We start from the raw sequence: 23,292 nt of genomic DNA on the forward strand, positions 1-23,292 counted from the left end.
AGGCTGGGCAAGGTGGCTCACGCCTGTAATCCCAGCACTCTGGGATGCTGAGGTGGGTGGATCACCTGAGGTCAGGAGTTCGAGACCAGCCTGGCTAATATGGTGAAACCCCATCTCTACTAAAAATACAAAAAACTAGCCAGGCGTGGTGGATGCCTGTAATTACAGCTACTCAGGAGGCTGAGGCAGGAGACTCTCTTGAACCTGGGAGGCAGAGGTTGCGGTGAGCCTAGATTGCAACATTGCACTCCAGCCTGTGCAACAAGAGCGAAACTCCATCTCAAAAAAAATTAGATCTGATTTTGTGTTGCTCATTACTTTTTTTTTTTTTTTTTTTTTTTTGAGATGGAGTCTCACTCTGTAGACCAGGCTGGAGTGCAGTGGCAGTATCTCAGCTCACTGAAACCTCTGCCTCCCGGGCCCCGATTCAAGCAATTCTCCTGCCTCAGCCTCCCCAGTATCTGGAATTACAGTCATGTGCCACCATGCCCAGCTAATTTTTGTATTTTTAGGAGAGATGGGGTTTCACCATGTTGCTCAGGCTGGTCTCAACTCCTGGCCTCAAGTTATGCGCCTGCCTCCCCCTCTCAAAGTGCTGGGATTACAGGTGTGAGCCACCGCACCCAGCTAATTCTCTATTCAATCCTATCTAGACTGTGAGTTACTTGAAGGCAGGTAACTCTGTATCCCTGGTGTGTGTCATGGTGCGTGACATCCAATAACTGCTATGTGAATGAAGGAATGGTTAAGAAAGGATTTATTCTGATTTCTTAAATTTTGACATTTCCTCCAAAAAATGATCTTATCTTTGGGAGCAAGAGTTCAATCTGTTTTCCAAGGACTGAATCCTGAGGACTGAACCTACGGAGCCTGCTCAGGCTTGCCATAGACTCCTTTCCTCCTCTTTCCCATAGAGCTAACCTCTGCTTCACAGAGAGCTTTTCTTTCCAGGTATTCGTGTTTCAGCAAGTCAAAAAGCAAATGATTTGACGTTAATTTGGTGTCAAAAAGAAGTCAGCCCAGGAACCCAAAAATAGATTTTAAAACGCCAATGCATGGAGATTAATTTTGTTTAAAATACTGTAACTTTCTTTAAGGTACTTTGGCAAGGATAATGTGATGTGTGAGTGCATGCCTGTGTGTGTGTGTTCGTTTGAGATACACTTAAGTGAAGTCAATGCTTTTAATCAGGAATTCGCTCTTCAAGAGTGCTCAGCTAACATTTCACCTTAAGGCCTCACAGCGGTCAGCTACCACAAAGGCTTCACTGTACATATGTTGATCAATAGGAGTGGGGTTTTAGTAGCAAAATGAATGTCATAAACAGGTTTTCATCTGTAAAATTAGTGGCTTGCTAAACAGTGTGATGGATGCCAGAAATGGGCTCTTTTCCTACAAAGAAAACCCTAAGCCCAGTTAGTTTCAAAGGCAAGTCAACTTCTCTGAAAAATGTCATTCTAATTTTATAGATTTTCCTAGAGAGTAGAAAAAAAAAGATTACTTCCCAACTCATTTCATGAGGCCTATATAAATTTCATTAAAGCTGGCTGCAGTGGCTCATGCCTATAATCCCAACACTTTGGGAGGCTGAGGCGGGCAGGCGGATCACCTGAGGTCAGGAGTTTGAGACCAGCCTGACCAACATGGAGAAACCCCATCTCTACTAAAAATACAAAATTATCTGGGTGTGGTGGTTCATGCCTGTAATCCCAGCTACTCGGGAAGCTGAAGTAGGAGAATCACTTGAACCCAGGAGGCGGAGGTTACAGTGAACCAAGATCGTGCCATTGGACTCCAGCCTGGGCAACCAGAGGAAAATTCCAGCTCAAAAGTAAATATTTCCATTAAAAAAATTAGTATCCAGCCGGGCATGGTGGCTCATGCTTGTAATCCCAGCACTTTGGGAGGCTGAGGCAGGCACATCATGAGATCAGGAGTTCAAGACCAGCCTGACCAACATGGTGAAATTCCATTCCTACTAAAAATACAAAAATTAGCCAGGCATGGTGGTGCACACCTGTAATCCCAGCTACTCAGGAGGCTGAGGCAGGAGAATGGCTTGAACTTGGGAAGTGGAATTTACAGTGAGCCGAGATCAAGCCACTGCACTCCAGCCTGGGCGACAGAGCAAAATTCCATCTCAAAAAAACAAAAACAATTAGTATTCTTTAAAATCAGGAAGAAGACAAAGATGCTCCATATCACCATGTCTATTCCATATATTCTGGCCAACACAAAAAAAATAAATTCAAGTCAAAGGCCTGAAAGGGAGGAAATAAAACTATAATTATTTTGTGATTGTATGAATCCTCTCCTAGAAGACTGAATGTATAAAGGAGTTTAGCAGGATGATAAATATATCTAAATATAATGCATGACTATATAATATGCAAATATGCAGTCTATTCACTAGCAACAATATTACTTCTTTACTATTTATTTTACACTGGCATTTCCTCTCTTTACTTTTTTTTTTTTTTGAGATGAAGTCTCATTCTTGTCCCCCACGCTGGAGTGCAGTGGTGTGATCTCAGCTCACCGAAACCTCTGCCTCCCAAGTTTAAGCCATTCTCCTGCCTCAGCCTCCCAAGGAGCTGGGATTACAGGCATGCACCGCCATGCCCAGCCAAGTTTTGCATTTTTAGTGGAGATGGAGTTTCACCATATTGGCCAGGCTGGTCATGAACTCCAGACCTCAAGTGATCCACCCGCCTTGGCCTCCCAAAATGCTGGGATTATAGGCTGAGCCACCATGATTGGCCTTTTTTTTTTTTAATTTCACCTTTCCTACTTATTACTTTGGAGACTGGCCAGCAAGCTGCTTTCCAACTGGGAAGATGGATGCTGAGGGACTGCTCAGTGATGCCAAGGGACTGGGACTGACCCTGACCCTTGCTCCCACATCAGGATGTGGCCTGCCTAGCTCTAAATTTGCCTGAAGAAACAGCAGATCCCCAAAATTAGAATTTAAATGTTCTCACAACAAAGAGCTGGGCATGGGGGCTCACACCTGTAATCCCAGCACTTTGGGAGGCCAAGGTAGGAGGATGGCTTGAGGTCAGGAGTTAAAGCTCAGCCTGGGCAACATAGTGAAACCCTGTCTCTACTAAAAATGCAAAAATTAGCCAGGTATGATGGCACGTGCCTGTAATCCCAGCTACTGGGGGGGATCCCTTGAACCTGGGAGGTGGAGATCACAGTGAGTCTAGGTAGCACCACTGCACTCCAGCCTGGGCAGCAGAGTGAGACTCGGTCTCAAAACAACAACAACAACAACAAAAGTTCTCATCACAAAGAAATGACAATATGAGGCCAGGCACAGTGGCTCACACCTGTAATCCCAGCACTTTGGAAGGCCAAGGTGGGCAGATCACGAGGTCAGGAGTTCGAGACCAGCCTGGCCAACATGGTGAAATCCTGTCTTTACTAAAAAAAAACAAAAATCAGCCGGGCGTGGTGGCATGTGCCTGTGGTCCCAGCTACTTGGGAGGCTGAAGTGGGAGAATCGCTCAAGGTTGCAGTTTGCAGTGAGCCGAGATCAAGCCACTGCACTCCAGCCTGGGCAATAGTGAGACTCTATCTCAAAAAAAAAAAAAAAAAAAGGAATGACAGTATGTGAGGTGACAGATATATTCACTAGCTTGATTTAATCAGTCCACACTGCCAACATGCTTCAAATCATTATATTGTACCCCACAAATATATACAAGTATTACTTGTCAATTACAAATAAAATTAGGTCAGGCTCTGTCCCTCATGTCTGTAACCCCAGGGCTATGGTTGGTTGGTTGGTTTATTTATTTATTTATTTTCGAGACAGAGTTTTCCTCTTGTCGCCCAGGCTGGAGTGCAATGGTGCAATCTCGGCTCACTGCAACCTCTGCCTCCCAGGTTCAAGTAATTCTCCTGCCTCAGCGCTCCAAGTAGCTGGGATTATAGGCTTACAGGCAAGTGCCACCATGCCTGGCTAAATCTGTATTTTTAGTAGAGACAGGGTTTCACCATGTTGGTCAGGTCCGTCTCGAATTCCTGACCTCAAGTGATCTGCCTGCCTTTCAAAGTGCTGGGATAACAGTCATGAGTTACTGAGCCTGTCCTGTAATTCCAGTGCTTTAGGAAGCCCAGTCAGAAAAAATGCTTGAGGCCAGGAGTAAGAAACCAGCCTGGGCAACATAGCAAGACCCCATCTCCACAAAAAAATTGTAAAACTGGCCAAGCATGGTGGCACATGCCTGTGGTCCCAGCTACTCAGGGGTCCAGGTGGGAGGATTGTTTAAGCCTAGGACTTTGAGGCTGCAGTGAATCATAATCATGCCACTGCACTCCAGCCTGAATGAAAGAGGGAGACCCCGTCTCTAAAAAAAATGAAATAAAATAAAAACAAATTAAAATTTAAAAACCCTTATAACTAGATGGTACATTTAAACCTAATAGATCAACACTTTTATTACATTAATGTCATAAATATGCCAATAAAGACATAGATTGTCTCACACACACACACACACACACACACACACACCATGCAGCCCCTCATGTTTGTATCCATTCATTACATAGAAGTATTAAGGTCATTTGTATAAATTTTTCCTGAACAGAATGCAAGTCCTAAACATACAGGGCTGTTAAACACCCTGGAATTAAACCTCTCAAATCAGGCAAGATTCCAGCAGCACCAAAAAAACTCATCTCTTCTGGTTCTGTGTGATATTTGTTAAGCTTCTGTGTCCTTGGCTAAAGAAATCAAGAATTTCCAGTGTCTGGATGTGGAAATCAGAAGCAGGGATGGAGCAAGGAATGGAGCAAGGAAGGAATGGATGTGTCATTCAGTCATTCCTTAGCAGACCTGAAAAATGCAAAGTTCTGATGGAATTTTCCATTTAACTAATGATTCCATCCTATACCAGATACACATAAACAAATATTTCTCTTCCATTATCTGTGAAAAGAAAAACAAAAGCACAAGATGAAATATTTCATTCACCAAGGCATGCCATTCCTTGACCAGTAAGATAAACTCCTTTTTTTTTTTCCTCCTGCTCCCTCTGATCGATAAACTCTTAAGAATGCTATAACTGGCTCGGCGAGGTGGCTCACGCCTGTAATCCCAGCACTTTGGGAAGCCAAGGCAGGTGGATCATGAGGTCAGGAGTTCAAGACCAGCCTGGCCAAAATGGTGAAACCCCATCTCTACAAAAATAAATAACAAGAAATGCTAAAGAAAAGAAAAAGAAAAAAATAAATAAAAGTAAATTTTAAAAAAGAGCTGGGTGCAGTGGTTCATACCTATAATCCCAGCACTTTGGGAGGCTGAGGCAGGTGGATCACGAGGTCAAGAGATCGAGACCATCCTGGTCAAGAAGGTGAAACCCCGTCTCTACTAAAAATAGAAAAAATTAGCTGGGCATGGTGGTGCACGCCTATAGTCCCAGCTACTCGGGAGGCTGAGGTAGGAGAATTGCTTGAACTCAGGAGGCGGAGGTTGCAGTGAGCCGAGATCACATCATTGCACTCCAGCCTGGGTAACAAGAGCGAAACTCCGTCTCAAAAAAAAAAAAGAATGCTATAACTATCCTTCTGCTCCCTTACCCAGTATTACTACACACACATGCATACACACATACACACACACACAAGTTCATTACCCATCACTGCAATCTTGTGGTCTTCTTTCTGATTTACTTACAGTTTGATTAGAGTTCTTCTGGAATATTTTCATCAAACAGAAGTAGGTGTAGGATTTATTCTCCAAATTTTGTGTAATTTTGAATAGATTTCTTTTCTTTTCTTTTTTTTTTTTTTTTGAGACAGAATTTTGCTCTTGTCCCCCAGGCTGGAGTGCAATGGCACGATCTCAGCTCACTGTAAACTCTGCCTTCCAGTTTCAAGTGATTCTCCTGCCTCAGCCTCCCGAGTAGCTGGGATTACAGGTGCTTGCCACCATGCCTGGCTAATTTTCATATTTTTAGTAGAGATGGGGTTTCACCTTGTTGGCCAGGCTGTTCTCGAACTCCTGACCTCATGATCTGCCCACCTTGGCCTCCCAAAGTGCTGGGATTACAGGCATGAGTCACTGTACCCAGGCTTGAATATATTTCTTTTAACTTAACAGTTATATTGGCTGGGAGCAATGGCTCATTCCTGTAATCCCAGCACGGAGGGAGGCTGGGGCAGGCAGATCACTTTAGGTCAGGAGTTCAAGACCAGCCTGGCCAAAGCTGGGATTACAGACATGAGCCACCGTGCCCAGCTCACCAGTAATTTCCTTAAGAGTTTTATTAATCCAGATTGGAACTTGGTAAATTCTTTCCCTTTGAATACTCAGTTTTTTTTAGTACATAGGATTTATTGTCATTATTATTGGTCTGCTTAATTACAGCTTCTCTTCTACTTTTCTTTTTAAAAAATCTTTCTAGACATTTTACTGTTACATATACTGAATCTAGACTTCAAGTATTTTGTCAGTTTCTTCAATATTTCCATCTGTTTGTAATTCTGCTGTATGTTTTGAGATTTTTCTCTCACTGAATATTCTGGGTCACTAATTTAGCTTGCAACTATCCTCTTCTTAAATCCATCAATTGAAATTTAAAATGAAAAACTCATGTTTCTTATCTCCACAAAGTATTTTATGCTGTAATAGAATCTATTCTATTTTGGCTGGGCACAGTGGCTCATAACTGTAATGCCAGAACTTTGGGAGGCTGAGGCAGGTGGATCACTTGAGGTCAGGAATTTGAGACCAGCCTGACCAACATGGTGAAACCTTGTCTCTACTAAAAATACAAAAATTAGCTGGGCATGGTGGCAGATACCTGTAGTCTCAGCTTGGGAGGCTGAGGTGGGAAAATCACTTGAACCCGGGAGGCAGAGGTTGCAGTCACACCACTGCACTCCGACCTGGTCAACAGAGTAAGCCTCTGTCTCAAAAAAAAAAAAAAAAAAAAAAAAAACTCTTTTATTTATGTCTATAAATTTAAGGGGTACAAGTGCAGTTTTGTTACATGGATATATCGTGTAGTGGGGAAGTATTGGCTTTTAGTGTAACCATTACCCAAATATTCAATTGTACCTTCTTGTTCCTTTTTGGTTCAAGTTACTGAATGCATTCATATATTCCTGCTTTTCCTCGGGCTGGTTCCTTCCAGATGGGCCAGTTCCTTTCCTTAGCTCACTCATGGGTCTATTTATCACTGGGGTCCATACCCAGCTAACAGGATACTTTCATAATCTCTTAAGTTGTGCAAGGTGTAGGATTGGCTTCCCCTGTGGTAGGTGACATGCCAGCTGGCAGGTTGAAAGGGGACCTGGGAAGCTTTACTGTCCCTGCTGTCCTCAATGGAAAAAACTAGATCTGTGCAGCCTCAGGCCTGTGGGACACCATCTTTTCATCCTTGACGCTCTCTCCTTGGGAGATCAGCAGTGCATAGATTGTCTCCAGCCCAGCTCTCCCCAGAAAGGGAGCTCTGGTCATTGTTCTGGGCTTCTTACTGCTGGTCCCACCCCCACCCTGCGTCGGTCATTCCTATTGGCCAAACAGGAGGCACCAAGCCTCGCCTGCCTGAAGGCCACAGCTTCTGCTACACTCAGGAAGGAGAGTTCAGCTGGTGGTTGAAATAGAGGTAGGAAGAGAAACTTGCCACGTGTCTCATTGGTGTTGTTTAGGGATGTGGAACCATGGCAACTTCCACGAAAGGCTGCAGAGAGAAAAAGAGAAATACTTAGAGCAGTGTTTTTTCTTTCTTTCTTTTTTTAAATATGGTACACTTCACGAATTTGCGTGTCATCCTTGTGCAGGGGCTGTGCTAATCTTCTCCGTATCGTTCCAATTTTAGTATATGTGCTGCCGAAGCGAGCACTTTTTTTTTTTTAAGATGCGGTTTCATCATGATGGCCAGGCTGGTCTTCAGCTCCTGACCTCAGGTGATCCACCCACCTCGGCCTCCCAAATTGCTAGGATTACAGGCATGAGCCACCACGCCCAGCCTGTGTTTTTTTTTTTTTTTTCAGTTGCTGCCTGTGGAGTCTGACTCAGTAGGAAGGCAAATGTTATTTATCGAACACTTAAAATAGTATGTCAGGCATGGCGCTAGGAACTTCAGATAAGTTTTCTCATACAATCTTCACCACGACAATATAGTTTTTGTTCATTGAGAGTTGTGAAGGAACTTGCTCAGGGTCAGCCCGGCAAGCTATTCTATGAACTAGAATGATTCAACGTCTTCCAAATGTCTGCAGTTTCCCATTGAGCTGGGGACAGAGAGCAGCCTCCCTAAGGAGCCGATTCTACAGCTTCAGCTCCCGAAGCTTGCAGAGCACTAGTTACCATGACAACAGGACAAAATGCAGAGACCCTAGCTGCTGGGAGAAAAATGACACGAGCCAAAAGAGTAAAAATTCACCCCGTGTTGGGAATCTTATGAGTTACTTACAAAGAATGCCTACAATTGTGAGAGTTGAAACCACCAGAGGGAGACAGAGATCGCCACAGGCGGGGGACCCACCTGTATTCCAAACTCAGCTTCCTCCCAGCACTCCCATCTTTTTCCCACACTAGGGGCCCCTGCCCAGTCTTCCGGGCTGACCCTCTCTCTTTCAGAGCTCTTCAAACTATCTCCTCCCAACCGGAGCTCAGGACTTGGGACCTGGCCCCTTGAGGGTGACAGAAAGGTGACTTGCTTCTTCTGCTGGAAAAAGCAGAGGCATTCAGAAATGAGGGTCCTTCCAGAAAACCAGTTTGCACAACGACCGGGAACTCTGACACCTCAAGCCGATAGGAATCTCGAATAGAGAAATCTTAGACACCGAGGTAAGGGTGATGCTCGGAATGTGTTTTGGTCCGAGATTTTTCCAGTCCCTTTGATTCCTAGTGGCATAGACGCTGGCAACCTGCTTGCTAGTAGCCCAAGCGATTCCAGCCTGTGCCAGGGAGGAAGATGCCCTTGGTCCTCATTCATGCGGAAAAAGCAGGGTAGCATGTGTTAAGTCTTCCATATCAAATTCCTCTAGAAATTCTGAGGATTCCTTTTATTTGGCTCAGAGAGGAAACATCTAGAACATTTATACTCTAACCCAGAGAACTGAAGTGGTTTCCTGGGTATTTCTGCTATACATGAAGAAAGATGCTATTTCATTTAAGCCAAAAACCTAAGTCGGGGCTGGATTCAAAAGCAGACTTTCCTCTTAAAACAGCTTCTTAATTTCTTTCTTTCTTTTTTGAGACAGAGTCTCGCTCTGTCACCCAGGCTGGAGAGCAATGGTGGGATGTCGGCTCACTGCAAACTCCACCTCCTGAGTTCAAGCAGTTCCCTACCTCAATCTCCCGAGTAGTTTGGATTACAGGTGCCGGCCAGTAGGCCCGGATAATTTTTCTTTTCTTTCTTTTTCTTTTTTTTTTTTTTTTACGAAAATACAGGGGAAAGCGCTAATGCAATCCCAACTACTTTTCGTATTTTTAGTAGAGATGGGGTTTCACCATATTGGTCAGGCTGGTCTTGAACTCCGACCTTGTGATCCACCCACCTCGGCCTCCCAAAGTGCTGGGATTACAGGTGTGAGCCACCGTGCCTGGCCTCAAAACAGCTTCGTTCTTTGCTTCAAGTCATTAGAGACAAGTGATGAGCCTCTTAAGCAGTAAGCACATGAACAATGGGTCTGGTTCTAACAAGCGGCCCTGCCAGCAGGACTTTGGAAGCAGAAGTGTATGCACCGCTGCAGAAAGAGTTAGAAACTATCATAAAGGAGGAATGCCGAACTTGCAGGGAAAGAGCTCTGAAGAATCATCATGTAGCAGGGGAATTACATGTCTTCTCTCCTGCTCCGGAGAACTAGACTAGAACCAAAGGGTAGTCCTGGGTATGAGGCATGAGGAGAACTAGGTAGGGAAGAGGTCTGTGGAGAAGTAGTAGCCCCAGAGAATGGAAACAAACAAACACAACCAATGCAGATAGAGCCTGATTCTACCCAGGGCTTCTAGGCAGCTCAAAGCCTAGCATCAGAGGATGTAATAAACTCAGCACCATTTGCAGCAGTCTCTGGGACCAGGCGCTCCACTCCAGCAGGCAGGGCAAAGGACGCTAGGAAGCTTTCCAAAGATCCTTCCTCAAAGGACCATCACAGCTGGCAGTGGGGAATGTGGAGGGCAGGAGAAAGGACCATCACAGCCAGCAGTGGGGAATGTGGAGGGCAGGAGGCAACAGAGAGAATGCACGGTCCCAGCATTCCATCACCAGGACAAGGCCCTGTATTGGCAGGAAGCTAGGTCACTGAATAGAAACTAGTGGGCTTGGTGCAGTGGCTCACACCTGTGTTAAATACTACAATTAAAAATTGACTTTAGTCAAATTAAATTTAAAGGAGTTTAATTGAGCAAAGAAGGACTGCCAAATCGGGCCATCTCCTGAGCCAGAGGAGGATCAGAGGCTCCAGCACAGCCATGTGTTGGAAGAAGATTTACGTGCAGAAAAAGGAAAGTGACATTCAAAAAATGGGAGAGAGGTGCAGAAACAGCCAGATGGGTCACAGCTCAGCGTTTGCCTTATTAGAACATGGTTGGAACAGTTGACCACATTTAATTGGCCAGAACTCGGTGACTGATACAAGAGCAGGCTATAGTCTGTTTACCATTCCGTTTAGCTTATAGTCCATGATGTACAGAGGAACCTTTGGGTCAAACCTAAAATATGTAAGGAGGAAGCTTTAGGCTAAACTTGATTTAATACTTTTTTTTTTTTGAGACAGTGTTTTGCTTTTATTGCCCAAGCTGAAGTGCAATAGCACGATCTTGGCTCACTGCAACCTCCACCTCCCGGGTTCAAGTGACTCTCCTGCCTCAGCCTCCTGAGTAGTTAGGATAACAGGCGTGTGCTACCACACCCAGCTAATTTTGTATTTTTAGTGGAGATGGGGTTTCTCCGTGTTGGTCAGGCTGGTGTTGAACTCTCGACTTCAGGTGATCCGCCCTCCTTGGCCTCCCAAAGTGCTGGGATTACAGGTATGAGCCACCATGCCCAGTGATTTAATACTTATAATCCAGGTACGTTTAGTAAGATGAGGCAGGAGGATCTCTTGAGGACAGGAGTTTGAGACCAGCCTTGGCAACACAGGGAGACCCTCATCTCTATAAAAAAAATTAGCCAACTGGGCGCGGTGGCTCAAGCCTGTAATCCCAGCACTTTGGGAGGCCGAGGCGGGTGGATCACGAGGTCAAGAGATCGAGACCATCCTGGTCAACATGGTGAAACCCCGTCTCTACTAAAAATACAAAAAATTAGCTGGGCATGGTGGCACGTGCCTGTAATCCCAGCTACTCAGGAGGCTGAGGCAGGAGAATTGCCTGAACTCAGGAGGTGGAGGTTGCGGTGAGCTGAGATCGTGCCATTGCACTCCAGCCTGGGTAACAAGAGCGAAACTCTGTCTCAAAAAAAAAAAAAAAAAAAAATTAGCCAGGGCATGGTGGTGTGTGCCTGTAGTCCCAGCTACTTGGGAGGCTGAGGTGGGAGGATTTCTTGAGCCCAGGAGCTCGAGGCCACAGTGAGCTATGATGGCACCACTGTACTCCAGCCTGGGTGACAGTGAGACCTCGTCTCTAAAAAAAGAAGAAAGGAAAAGGAACTAAGGGAGTAGCCTCTTGGTTAAAGTGCAGCCAGTGGACTCAGCCAATAAAACAGGAGGATTAGGCAGGAAGGAGGAGCACTGTGGCTTGAAGTTGCTTCACATGGCCCAGGATGCATGAGGCCTGTGATGCCCTACCATGACAGCTGTGGCAGAGCACATGGTATTCTGGAATCTCTGAATTCTCACAGTCATATTTTTCTTTTCTTTTCTTTTTTCTCTTTTTTTAAGACAGAGTTTTGCTCTTGTTGCCCAGGCTGGAGTGCAATGGAGCGATCTCGGCTCACCGCAACCTCCACCTCCTGGGTTCAAGCAATTCTCCCGCCTCAGCCTCCTGAGTAGCTGAGACTACAGGCCTGTGCCACCATGCCCAGCTAATTTTTGTATTTTTAGTAGAGACGGGGTTTCACCATGCTGACCAGGATGGTCTCGATCTCTTGACCTCGTGATCCACCTGCCTCAGCCTCCCAAAGTGCTGTGATTACAGGCTTGAGCCACCGCACCTGGCCCACTTTTCTCTTTTTTTTTTTTTTTTTTTTGAGACAGAGTCTTGCTCTGTCACCAGGCACCAGGCACCAGGCACCAGGCACCAGGCACCAGGCTGGAGAGTGCAGTGGTGCAATCTCAGCTCACTGCAATTTCCGCCTCCTGGGTTCAAGCAATTCTCCTGCCTCAGCCTCCCAAGTAGCTGGGATTACAGGTGCATGCCACCACGCCTAGCTAATTTTTTTGTATTTTTTTAGTAGAGACGGGGTTTCACCATGTTGGCCAGGATGGTCTCAATCTCTTGACCTTGTGATCTGCTTGCCTCGGCCTCCCAAAGTGCTGGGATTACAGGCGTGAGCCACCACGCCTGGCCAATATTATTCAATCCTTGAAATACAATACTCATGATTATAAAGAAAATCAACTACACTGAAAGATTGTTATCAAACTAGTATTAGAAAACAAATTTTTGAGGACAGGCACAGTGGCTCACACCTGTAATCCCAGCACTTTGGGAGGCCAAGGAAGGCAGATCACCTGAGGTCAGGAGTTCAAGACCAGCCTGGCCAACATGGTGAAATCCTGTCTCTGCTAAAAATACAAAAATTATCCAGGTACAGTGGCACATGCCTATAGTCCCAGCTACTTGGGAAGCTCAGGCAGGAGAACTGCTTGAACCCAAGAGGTCTTGCACTCCAGCCTGAGACTCTGTCTCAAAAAAAAAAAGACACGAGTACAGAAAAACTCCAAGGTTTTTGGCCTGAGAAACTGGAAGGAAGGAGTTGTCATCAACTGAGATGGGCAAGGCTGGAGGAAGACTGTCTTGGCTGGCTCAGATTACTACAACAAAACACGTTAGGCTGCATAATTTATAAACAATGGAAGTTTCTTTCTTACAGTTCTAGAGGCTGGGAAGTCCAAGATGAAGGCAGCAATCAAGTCTGTGTCTGGTGAGGGCTCACTTGCTCTGCTTCATAGATGGTGTCTTTTCACCCTTATTCCCTGTAGCTGAGGGCTGAGATTGCTGAAAGTCAAACATGGAATCTCGCCCTGTGTCTGGCTGAGTTTCATTGGAAGTTGTACTCCTAGCCTGGCAGAATGCCTACTATTAAAGTGAGGGCAGTGACTGAGAAAGAAAGGAATCTGATCACTTGAGGTGGGGATGTGTGGCAAGATCCTGACAAAGTGGGGGGCACTGAGCCCCTACATTCTGGTGAGTCTTTTTGCCGTGGAAGAGGTCTCACCCACAGTGCTGTCAGCTTCTCTACTCACAGTGGTATCAGCCTTGCCACCCAGTCAGGACTCACAGGTCCAGGAATCAAGGGGTGAAAGTGAGAGCAGCACTGATCATTATTACCCCTCGTAGCCCATTAGCAAAATCTTTGCTTCCTGGCCCCATAACCTTATGCTCTTGTGACCTAGAGGTCTTAGTTCCAGAGGGAGGAATGCTTCAATCAGGAAACACAGCAACGATTTCACTGAACTGGAAGTTAAGACTGTCCCCACTCACTTTGAGTTCCTGTGGCTCTGAATCGACAGGCAAAGAAGGCAGTTACTGTGCTGGCTTCGGTGACCGATCCTGAATACCAGGAGGAAATGGGACAACTACTCCACAATGAAGATCAGGAAGAGTGAATCTGGAATACAGGAGATCCCTTAAAGTGGTCTCTTGGTACTACCTATGATTAAGGTCAATGGAAAACTACAACAACCTAATTCAGGCAGGATTATTGGTAGCCGAGGCTCTTCAGAAATAAAGGTTTGGGTCACCCCACCAGATGAAGACCTCCAACGAGCTGCAAAGGGAATGTACAGTGGGTCATAGAAAGAAGGTGGTTACAAATACCAGCTATGGCCATGTGACCAAAAACAAGGACTGTAATTGTCACATTTCCTCCTCATCTTGTTATGAATGTTTTGTTTCTATTTTTCATCTCTTATTCCTTTATCATAAAATGGAAGATATACTGACTTTATATCGTAGTATTTATTATTTTTACACCATAGTATTTAAATTATGGGCTATCAAGAGAAGAATAAACGTCACTCAAGGATTTTACGCTCTTTTGGGGAAGGGATTGGAGCGTTTTCAGTTGCATACAGGGTAGTTGTATCATATGAGGTGGAACTATGACCTTGCTATTGACTTTTGTTGTTGTTTTGAGGAGTCTCACTCTGTCGCCCAGGCTGGAGTACAGTGGCACGATCTCGATTAACTGCAACCTCTGCCTCCCAGGTTCAAATGATTCTCCTGCCTCAGCCTCCAGAGTAGCTGGGATTACAGGCGTGCACCACCACATCTGGCTAATTTTTTGTATTTGTAGACGGGGTGTCACCATGTTGGTCAAGCTGGTCTCAAACTTCTGACCTTAAATGATCTGCCCTCCTCGGCCTTTCAAAGTGCTGGGATTATAGGCATGAGCCATCATGCCCAGACTGTTATTGTCTTTCTTTGGAGATTAAATATGTTTTACAGGGAGGCATACAGGTGCCAAGTTGACAAGAGGTGGACTTGTGATGGCTAATTTTATGTGTCAGTTTTACTGGCCCTCAGGATGCCCAGATACCTGCTTAAACACTATTTCTGGGTATGTCTGTGAGGAGGTTTTGGAAAAGATTAGCATTTAAATCAGTGGACTGAGTAAAGCAGACTGCCCTCTCCGCTATGGATAGGCACAGTCCAACCCTTTGAGGGCCCAAGTAGAAGAAAAAGCTGAAAGAAGGTTGAACTCTTGTCCCTCTACTTGAGCGCTTGAGCTGAGACATCACCTTCTCCTTGTCTTGGAATGTGAATTTTGCCACTGGCACTCCTCCCTCTCAGGCCTTCAGACTCAGACTGAAATGCACACCATCGGCCCTCCTGGGTCTCCAGCTAGCAGAGAGCAGATTGCGGGACTGTTCAACCACCAATAACTTGTGAGCCAATTCCTTACAATAAATCTCATTTTGGGTCGGGCATTGTGGTTCACACCTATAATCCCTTGGGGAGGCCAAGGTGGGCAGGTCACTTGAGGTCAGGAGTTCAAGACTAGCTGGGCCAACATGGTGAAACCCCGCCTCTGCTAAAAATACAAAAAATTAGCCAGGTGTGGTGGTGCACACCTGTAATCCCAGCTACTCTGGAGGCTGAGGCAGGAGAATCCCTTGAACCTGGGAGGTAGAGGTTGCAGTGAGCCGAGATCACGCCATTCATTGCATTCCAGCCTCGGCAACAAGAGCAAAATTCCATCTCAAAATAAATAAACAAAATTAAAATCTCATTTTATACATACAGTCAGCCCTCTGTATTCATGGGTTCCATATCCATGGATTCAACCAACCACAGCACAAAAATTTGATAAAAAGAAAGAATAGTTGCATCTGTACTGAACATGGCCAGACTTTTTTCTTCTTATCATTTCCTAAAAGCAGTGTAACAGCTACTTATATAGCCTCACCTTATGTTAGAGATGATAAGTCATCTAGAGATGATTTAAAGCATACAGGAAGATGTGCATAGGTTCTATGCAAATAATATATCATTTTGTAGAACAGACTTGAGCATTTGTGGATTTTGGTACCTGTGAAGGGTCCTGGACCCAATCCCCCATGTATACTGAGGGACAACTGTGTGTGTGTGTGTGTGTGTGTGTGTACACTGCATTTTTTTCAAGGGTAGTTCTGGAAACCACAGCACTATAATACTGTGTCCTGCTGCATCCCAGGAGATTCTTCGGTTGGCCACATACTTGCCCTTTTATGGATAGTCCCTGTGGGTGGGTTTGATGGTCTAACAGGGATCAAAATGAACTCGCTGTCGGACCCTTCCCTTCATCTCTGCTTCCTGAAGAATCCCACAATGGTTGCTTCAAGGACTTCCAATTGCTGCAAGAACTTTCAGATCTAATTAGATTGGATTTTAATTACTGGTCAGCAGTGAGTTTGATCTGACTTTTCAAGAGCTAAGGTTGACCCCCGCTAAGGGTGCAACCGCCCAAGGAATGCAAACTGGCTCACTCCATTTAGACTTGGAGGCCAAATGCCAGAAATAGTTCAGAAAGTAGTGGTGGCTGCCTTTTGAAGCCTCGTGCTTAATTTCAGGAGCTCTCTTCCCTGCTTTACGGACCAGTGGAGATTGGCGGCCCAAACCAGAGCCAAGTGATTTACAAGTGAAGGTGCATGCACCTTCCTGACTGCTGACACCAAGTATTTCCAATCTACCATTACAAAGTGGCTGGAGGTCCTCGTCTTTCTTGGCTATCAACAGTTAGAGATGATTACATTGAAAATATACAACCTGAGCCAGGCATGGTAGCACACGCCTGTAATCCCAGCTTGGATTACTTGGAGGCTGAGGCAGGAGAATTTGTTTAACCCGGAAGGCGGAAGTAGCAGTGAGCTGAGACTGTATCACTGCACTCCAGCTCAGGCAACAGAGTGAGACTTCATTTCAAAAAATAAAAACTATAAAATGCACAATCTAAACAAGGTGTCTCAGATATTTACTTCGCCGCATGGCATTGACTTACATTTGGTGACTTCAGGAGTACATAAACTAAGATACTGAAACGCTTGTCTTTTCTCTCCGGCATTTCAGTTTCCCTTAAAGTCAGCATACTTCCCCTGTGTCATCGACCTCCTCAGGCCAAAAGTCTGATGAACTTGACGCTAGACAGCGTTCTTTTTGTTGTTGTTGTTTGCTTTTTGTGTTTTTTTTGAGATGGCTCTGTCACCCTGGCGCGCAGTGGCAGGATCTCAGCTCACTGCAGCCTCTGCCTACTGGATTCAAGTGATTCTCGTGCCTCGGCCTCCTGAGTAACTGGGACTACAGGTGCCCACCACCATGCCTCCTGAGTAGCTAGGACTACAGGCACCTGCCACCATGCCTCCTGAGTAGCTAGGACTACAGGCGCCCACCACTATGCCCAGCTAATTTTTGTATTTTTAGTAGAGACAGGGTTTCACCATATTGGCCAGGCTGGTCTCAAACTCCTGACCTCAAATGATCCGCCCGCCTTGGCCTCCCAAAGTGCTGGGATTACAGGTGTAAGCCACTGCGCCAGGCCACTATACCAGCTTTGTTTCTGCTAAGCCTGGATCTGGGCTTATCACGTCTGTCCTTTTACCCCTAGAAGACAGCCTGAAAACCACCCGCTTAAGAATGCCGAGGCTCTCTGCACAGGATTAAGTATTGAGCTAGGGGCAGCCCCACAGGCTAGTTGATACCTGCCCAGGGCTGCTTATGAAAGTCACAGAAAATTTTCATTTTTTTTCTGCAACACCAAAATTCATCCAAGGAAAATATCAATCTGGTCATCCAAGTATAAAAATAGCAACTTGCTAAGTTTTCTCCTTACCCAAGGCTGCAAACTTCAACACAGACTGCAATTCTTCAATTACTATAACTAAAAATAGCAAGTTGGCTGGGCGCGGTCGCTCACACCTGTAATCCCAGTACTTTGGAAGGCTGAGGCGGACGGATTGCCCAAGGTCAGAAGTTTGAGACCAGGCTGGCCAACATGGTGAAACCCCATCTCTACTAAAAATACAAAAATTAGCTGGGCATGGTGGTGCATACCTGTAATCCCAGCTACTCCAGAGGCTGAGGCAGAAGAATGACTTGAACCTGGGAGGTGGAGGTTGCAGTGAGCCAAGATGGCGCCATTGCACCTTGCACCCCAGCCTGGGTAACAAGAGTGAAACTGCGAAACTCTGTCCCCAAAAATAAATAAATAGCAAACTACTAACAATGGAGAAAAAGAAAACAATAACAAAACATCTAATACTGCCCTTTGTTATTCAAATTCTTTTCCACAAGTTGGTTCCCAAAGGGTTCTTCCATTGCTGATGATTCCTTTCAAGCTTACCAGGAGTGCAGCACAAAACCAACAATGGGCAAAGATTTGTGAATATCAGAAAGAACCATCCAGCAGGTTCACTTTGGGCTCAATGACCTCACTTCTGTAAATATGTCCTGACCTCAAAGCTGGGATGACAAGACCACCCACTGAAACACAGGAAGCCAAATCCTAGAATGTATCAATATATTAATAACTACAGGAAAAATCTCTTTCCTCTCCATTCCCTGCTTTTATGACTTAACATGCCTGCAACATATTCAGGTGGTAGTAAATGTTTGTTAATCTCTAGTCACAATGAACTGGAAAGTGTTGACTCAGGAGCTAGAGCCAGAGAAAGAATGGTTCAAACAGCTTCTACAGATTGGCTTTTAAGAATCAGGGTGGGAGCATGTGCACAGTGGAGTTTCAGCCTTTACAACCAATCACCTGCTGCAGTTGGACATCTCAAAAGCACATCAAGTGCATGTTGTCTAAAACCAAGCCTACTAACTTCCTTCTCTGTTCTGGCTTCTAGGATCCCCCCAACTCGCTAAATGGCATTAGCTGTGAAAGCCAAAAACCTAGGCGTCATCCTTGACTCACCCTGTCTCAATCCATGTCACTCCAGTTCATCCACTTGATCCTTCTGGAAGTAGCAACTGTCATTAAGATCACTCCTGAGCCAGGCACAGTGGCTCATGCCTGTAATCCCAGCACTTTGGGAGGCTAAGGTGGATGGATCACTTGAGGTCAGGAGTTTGAGTCCGGCCTGGCCAATATGGTGAAACCCTGACTCTACTAAAAATACAGAAATTTAGCGGAGCGCTGTCACGCAACTGTAATCCCAGCTACTCGGGAGGCTAAGTCATGAGAATCGCTTGAACCTGGGAGGCGGAGTTTGCAGCGAGCAGAGATTGCGTCACTGCACTCCAGCCTGGGCAACAGAGCGAGACTCTGTCTCAAAAAAAAAAAAAAATTACTCCTGCCCAGAACTTCTAATTTCTCCCGATCCATTTCCCCTTAAAATATACAAACATTATGACATAGTTCACAACCCCGAAGCAAAATAATATACAAATAATGTACACCATAAAGCATGTTAACAAAATGAATATTCACACACCAACTAGCCCAGTTACGAAAACATTACCATCATTTAAAAAAATGTAAATATAACCAAATCACTTAAAATGCATATAATTCAGCCACACCGGTCTTTTCGATTTCCAGATTCTGGCTGCCTCTATCTCAGGATCTTTGCTGTTACTTCCGTTTAGATGAGCTCTCCCACCTTCATTCTCCACCCTTTAACATCTTATGAAATCCTCCAGGATTTCCTCCGCAAGCACTTACCACGTCTGGTATGACCCGGTTCTGACTGTTAAAAACCGGAAGCTCCACGTGAGTGCATGCCGCGTGTTTTCTGCTCATCACTGCATATCTTGTACTCAGCGTAATGCCCCAGCACCAGCACCTGTTTGCTAGATGATGAAAGGAAGAGGAATTTCCTGGATTGTGGATGGGGCCAGGGGAAGAAAAAAAAATCTCTTACAATTTCTTAGGTAGTACAGCCATTGCCTATGAAAATTATCATTCTTCCCCATCAGTAAATCCTACCTTCAATAAATTCTAGCCTATGGGGCTGTATATTTCAAAGAAGGATTGCCTGATTTAGTTGCTTTGGCTTTTTTTTTTTTTTTTTTTTGAGACGGAGTCTTGCTCTGTTGCCAGGCTGGAGTACAGTGGCAAGATCTCAGCTCACTGCAACTCCCACCTCCTGGGTTCAAGCTATTCCCCTACCTCAGCCTTCTGAGTAGCTGGGACTACAGGTGTGCACCACCACACCCAGCTAATTTTTTTTTTTTGTATTTTTGGTAGAGACAGGGTTTCACCATGTCAACCAGGATGACCATGATCTGCCCGCCCTGGCCTCCCAAAGTGCTGGGATTACAGGCGTGAGCCACCGTGCTCGGTGCTTTGGCCTTCATACACAAGAACACAGTAATCTTCAACAAGTGGGTCTCTCCATATTAATTTCCACTCATTTTGCTATGGCCTATGTGCAACAGCCCTTAGGACTAGTATTTTTATTTTTTTAACTAAAAATAATTTTTTTTGGAGATGCAGTTTTGCTGTTGCCCAGGCTCAAGGCCAATGGCGCAATCTTGGCTCAGTGCAACCTCCGCCTCCTGGGTTCAAGTGATTCTCCTGCCTCAGCCTCCTGAGCAGCTGGGATTACAGGCGCCTGCCATCACACCCAGCTAATTTTTATATTTTTAGTAGAGACGTGGTTTCACCATGTTGGTTAAGCTGGTCTCGAACTCCTGACCTCAGGTGATCTACCCACCTTGGCCTCCCAAAGTGCTGGGATTACAGGCATGAGGCACCACGCCTGGCCAAGGTCTAGTCTTTTTAAAGTTCACATCTTGTCTCTGACTTGCTCAACCAAGAATGTATTCTTCGAACCAAAAATTAAGATGTGAATAATTATCCTTTGCTAGTACATAGCTCAACAAAATTAACTGATAACAACTTTTAAGTATATATATACTGTGAAATAAATGTTCCGTAACAGTAGGTGAATGTAAAATATTAAATTAGCAAATACTCTTTGCCATGAATCAGCTATGCACCAAGACAAATTCCTTAACCTTGTGTATTGACATCATCTTAAATCTTATGAAAAATTTGAAGTGTTTATCATACATTAACTAGAAACGTTATTCTGAGAAGTCAAAAAAAACCACTATTCTTTATGTATGAAATAGTCGTTTCTACTTATTTTAGAGGCTATATACATAGAGAGGCCATACTTGTAATATCCATGGATTTCACTGGCAATTAAATTCAGGGTCTGCAGTTACAACAGTAACTCCCAGAAGTCTCCTCATCTAGTTTCCTCACCTGTGAAAAAGAGCAGCATTGCCTCTCAAATAGGATTACCTGAAGATTAAACACAGTAACAGAGGTGGAAGCACCTGTCATCATTTACACTCAAGGTGAACAGACATGGGATAGCATGGTAGCATATAAAGGTTACAAAATCCTATAAAAATAGTAAGTTATAAAGAAGATAAAGCCTGGCATGGTGGCTCACACCTGTAATCCCAGCACTTTGGGAGGCCACAGCAGACGAATTGCTTGAGCTCAGGAGTTTGAGACCAGCCTGGGCAACATGGCAAAGCCGTCTCTCTCCAAAAAATAGAAAGATTCACTGAGTATGGTAGCATGTGCCTGTGGTCCCAGCTGCTTGGGAGGCTGAGGTGGGAGGATCACTTGAGACCAGCAGGTTGAGGCTGCAGTGCACCGTGATTGCACCGCTGCACTCCAGCCTGGGTGACAGAGCGAGACCCTGTCTTAAAAACAACAAAACAAACACAACCCCCAGAATGTTTGTTTATATTAAAGCAAATGGTCATAAAATATTGGGCTAAACCTTAGAGTAAGTCAGCACCTTCAATAGCAATTAAAATATTTGCTTTCAAAGGGAAGGGATTGGCATGTTGACATGGTCTCATGCTGGCTGGCTATACAATGCATCACTACCTTAGTATTAATGGCTTCTAAAAAACTTCTGAGAGTTTTGCTCACATGCATTTTCTGCAGTGAAGCATAAAAAACCCTCCTCTCCTTGGTCCTTTTCCCTTTTTGTAGTTCTGAGCTGTTTTGCCCACACGCACTAGTTATTGCACATTGGGACGGCCAGGTACCAGGTAAGGGCTCTGGGCTGTATGCCACAGCTTCTGCAGTGACTCCAATCTCCTCACCTAACGTGACAAGACTGCAACTCTTCCCCGCACTCTCTGCAGGGGAAGGTGTGTGCTACAATGAATTCCAATCATTGCTCTTTTTGAATGGTGCCTTGGTTGAACAGATCTGGTCCCTTTTCTTCCTAGTGTGAGTTGTTTCCTTACAGCTGAATAGAGAGAGGATGTGAAGAAAACTCCTGTAAGTCATCTCTTTTGACCTCCGCACAAGCATTCTGTCCATTTTTCAATGTACTTTCTTGACGATTAGATACCAGGATAAAACTTAATTTAACATTTATAAATATTTAAGAAAAAAAGAATCAATTTGGAAAACTTTTATCAATCAACAAGTTATCAAAACAAGGGTTTGCTTTTTGACGGCGAATGTACAATATTATATGGTTTGCCATTATTTCCTCCTTTGGAAGAAAGGTAAAATGAGAAATACAGTATAGAAGTCATTGTAAGTTCAGTAGATTTTTAAAACACTTAAGAGACATGAGTTAGAAAAAAATGCAATTGAATAAACCAATTGTAAAATCCATTTCGAAATGATAAGAAATTTAAATATGAACCACATATTAGATAATACTAAGTTAATTATTGTTTTTGTTAGGAGTAATAATGTCACTGTGGATTTTTTAAAGGCCTTATTTGTTCAAGATAAAAACTGAAGTATTAAAAGTGAAACAATTTATGTGATTTGCTTTTAAATATTCCGTATTTTAAAAACTGAATGTTCAACGGACACAGTGGCTCATGCTTGTAATCCCAGCACTTTGGGAGACAGAGACAGGATTGCTTGAGGCCAGGAGTTCTAAACTAGCCTGGGAAACATGGCAAAATCCTGTCTCTTACTTTAAAAAAAACAAAAAAATTTGTTTGTGTGTTGAGGGAAGAGGGGTGTGGTGGTGGTGATGGTGTGGACAGACAATAAATATAATAGATTGCAGTATTCTGACACTGCTGTTGATACATATATGTAATAAACAAAATAATGAGATTTATATATAAGTGGCACTGGGTGCAATGTAAAATTATTTTAAAAAAAGATATTTAGGTTATGCATTGCTAAGCATATCTGTGACTGATGGGAGTGACTCTAGTATATAAACTGTCTGAGGAGGGTTGTAAGGGTAACAGGTAGGGAAGGCATATGGAAGGAATACATTGGTATCACAGGATCTCCTAAGACTCAGGAAAGCCATAGAGCTAGGATGTTAGTCTATGCTAGAATTAATGCATTATGCAACAGAAGAAAGACAACTTCTGAATGAAAAGCTCTCTCTGTGCCAGAACTGAGGTCACCATGAATCCTGCTCACACTCTGCGTTGTCTGCAGGGTAGCACACCACCAGAAACTGCCGATGAAATTACATCTTCAAGATTCAAAATGCTTAGCTCCAATATATCGAATCCATAAAAATAAAGCATTCTTTATGCTGAATGCAGGCCAGTGCATTCAAGAACAATAATCTAGACATTTTTCATGTAGGATTTAAATAGAAGTACAAGTAAACTAAACCATTCAGATAAAAATGCAACTAAAGATGCCCATTAGCTGCTTTGACTCTATATATTTTGTGGTCAACCTGATACTCCATTCACATAAAAAAGGCATTCTA

The 23,292-nt window shown here is 44.3% G+C and overlaps 1 non-coding gene across 1 annotated transcript; it reads right to left on the bottom strand.

The window, feature by feature from the left end:
• Nucleotides 1-7,752: 7,752 nt before the first annotated feature.
• Nucleotides 7,753-7,859, bottom strand: LOC118143337 (U6 spliceosomal RNA). The gene has a single exon (XR_004727564.1). It is a non-coding gene; the product is annotated as a U6 spliceosomal RNA (small nuclear RNA).
• Between the last annotated feature and the right edge of the window lie 15,433 nt (nt 7,860-23,292).

The sequence above is a fragment of the Callithrix jacchus genome, chromosome 7, assembly GCF_049354715.1.
Source record: "Callithrix jacchus isolate 240 chromosome 7, calJac240_pri, whole genome shotgun sequence".
Taxonomy (NCBI): Eukaryota; Metazoa; Chordata; class Mammalia; order Primates; family Cebidae; genus Callithrix; species Callithrix jacchus.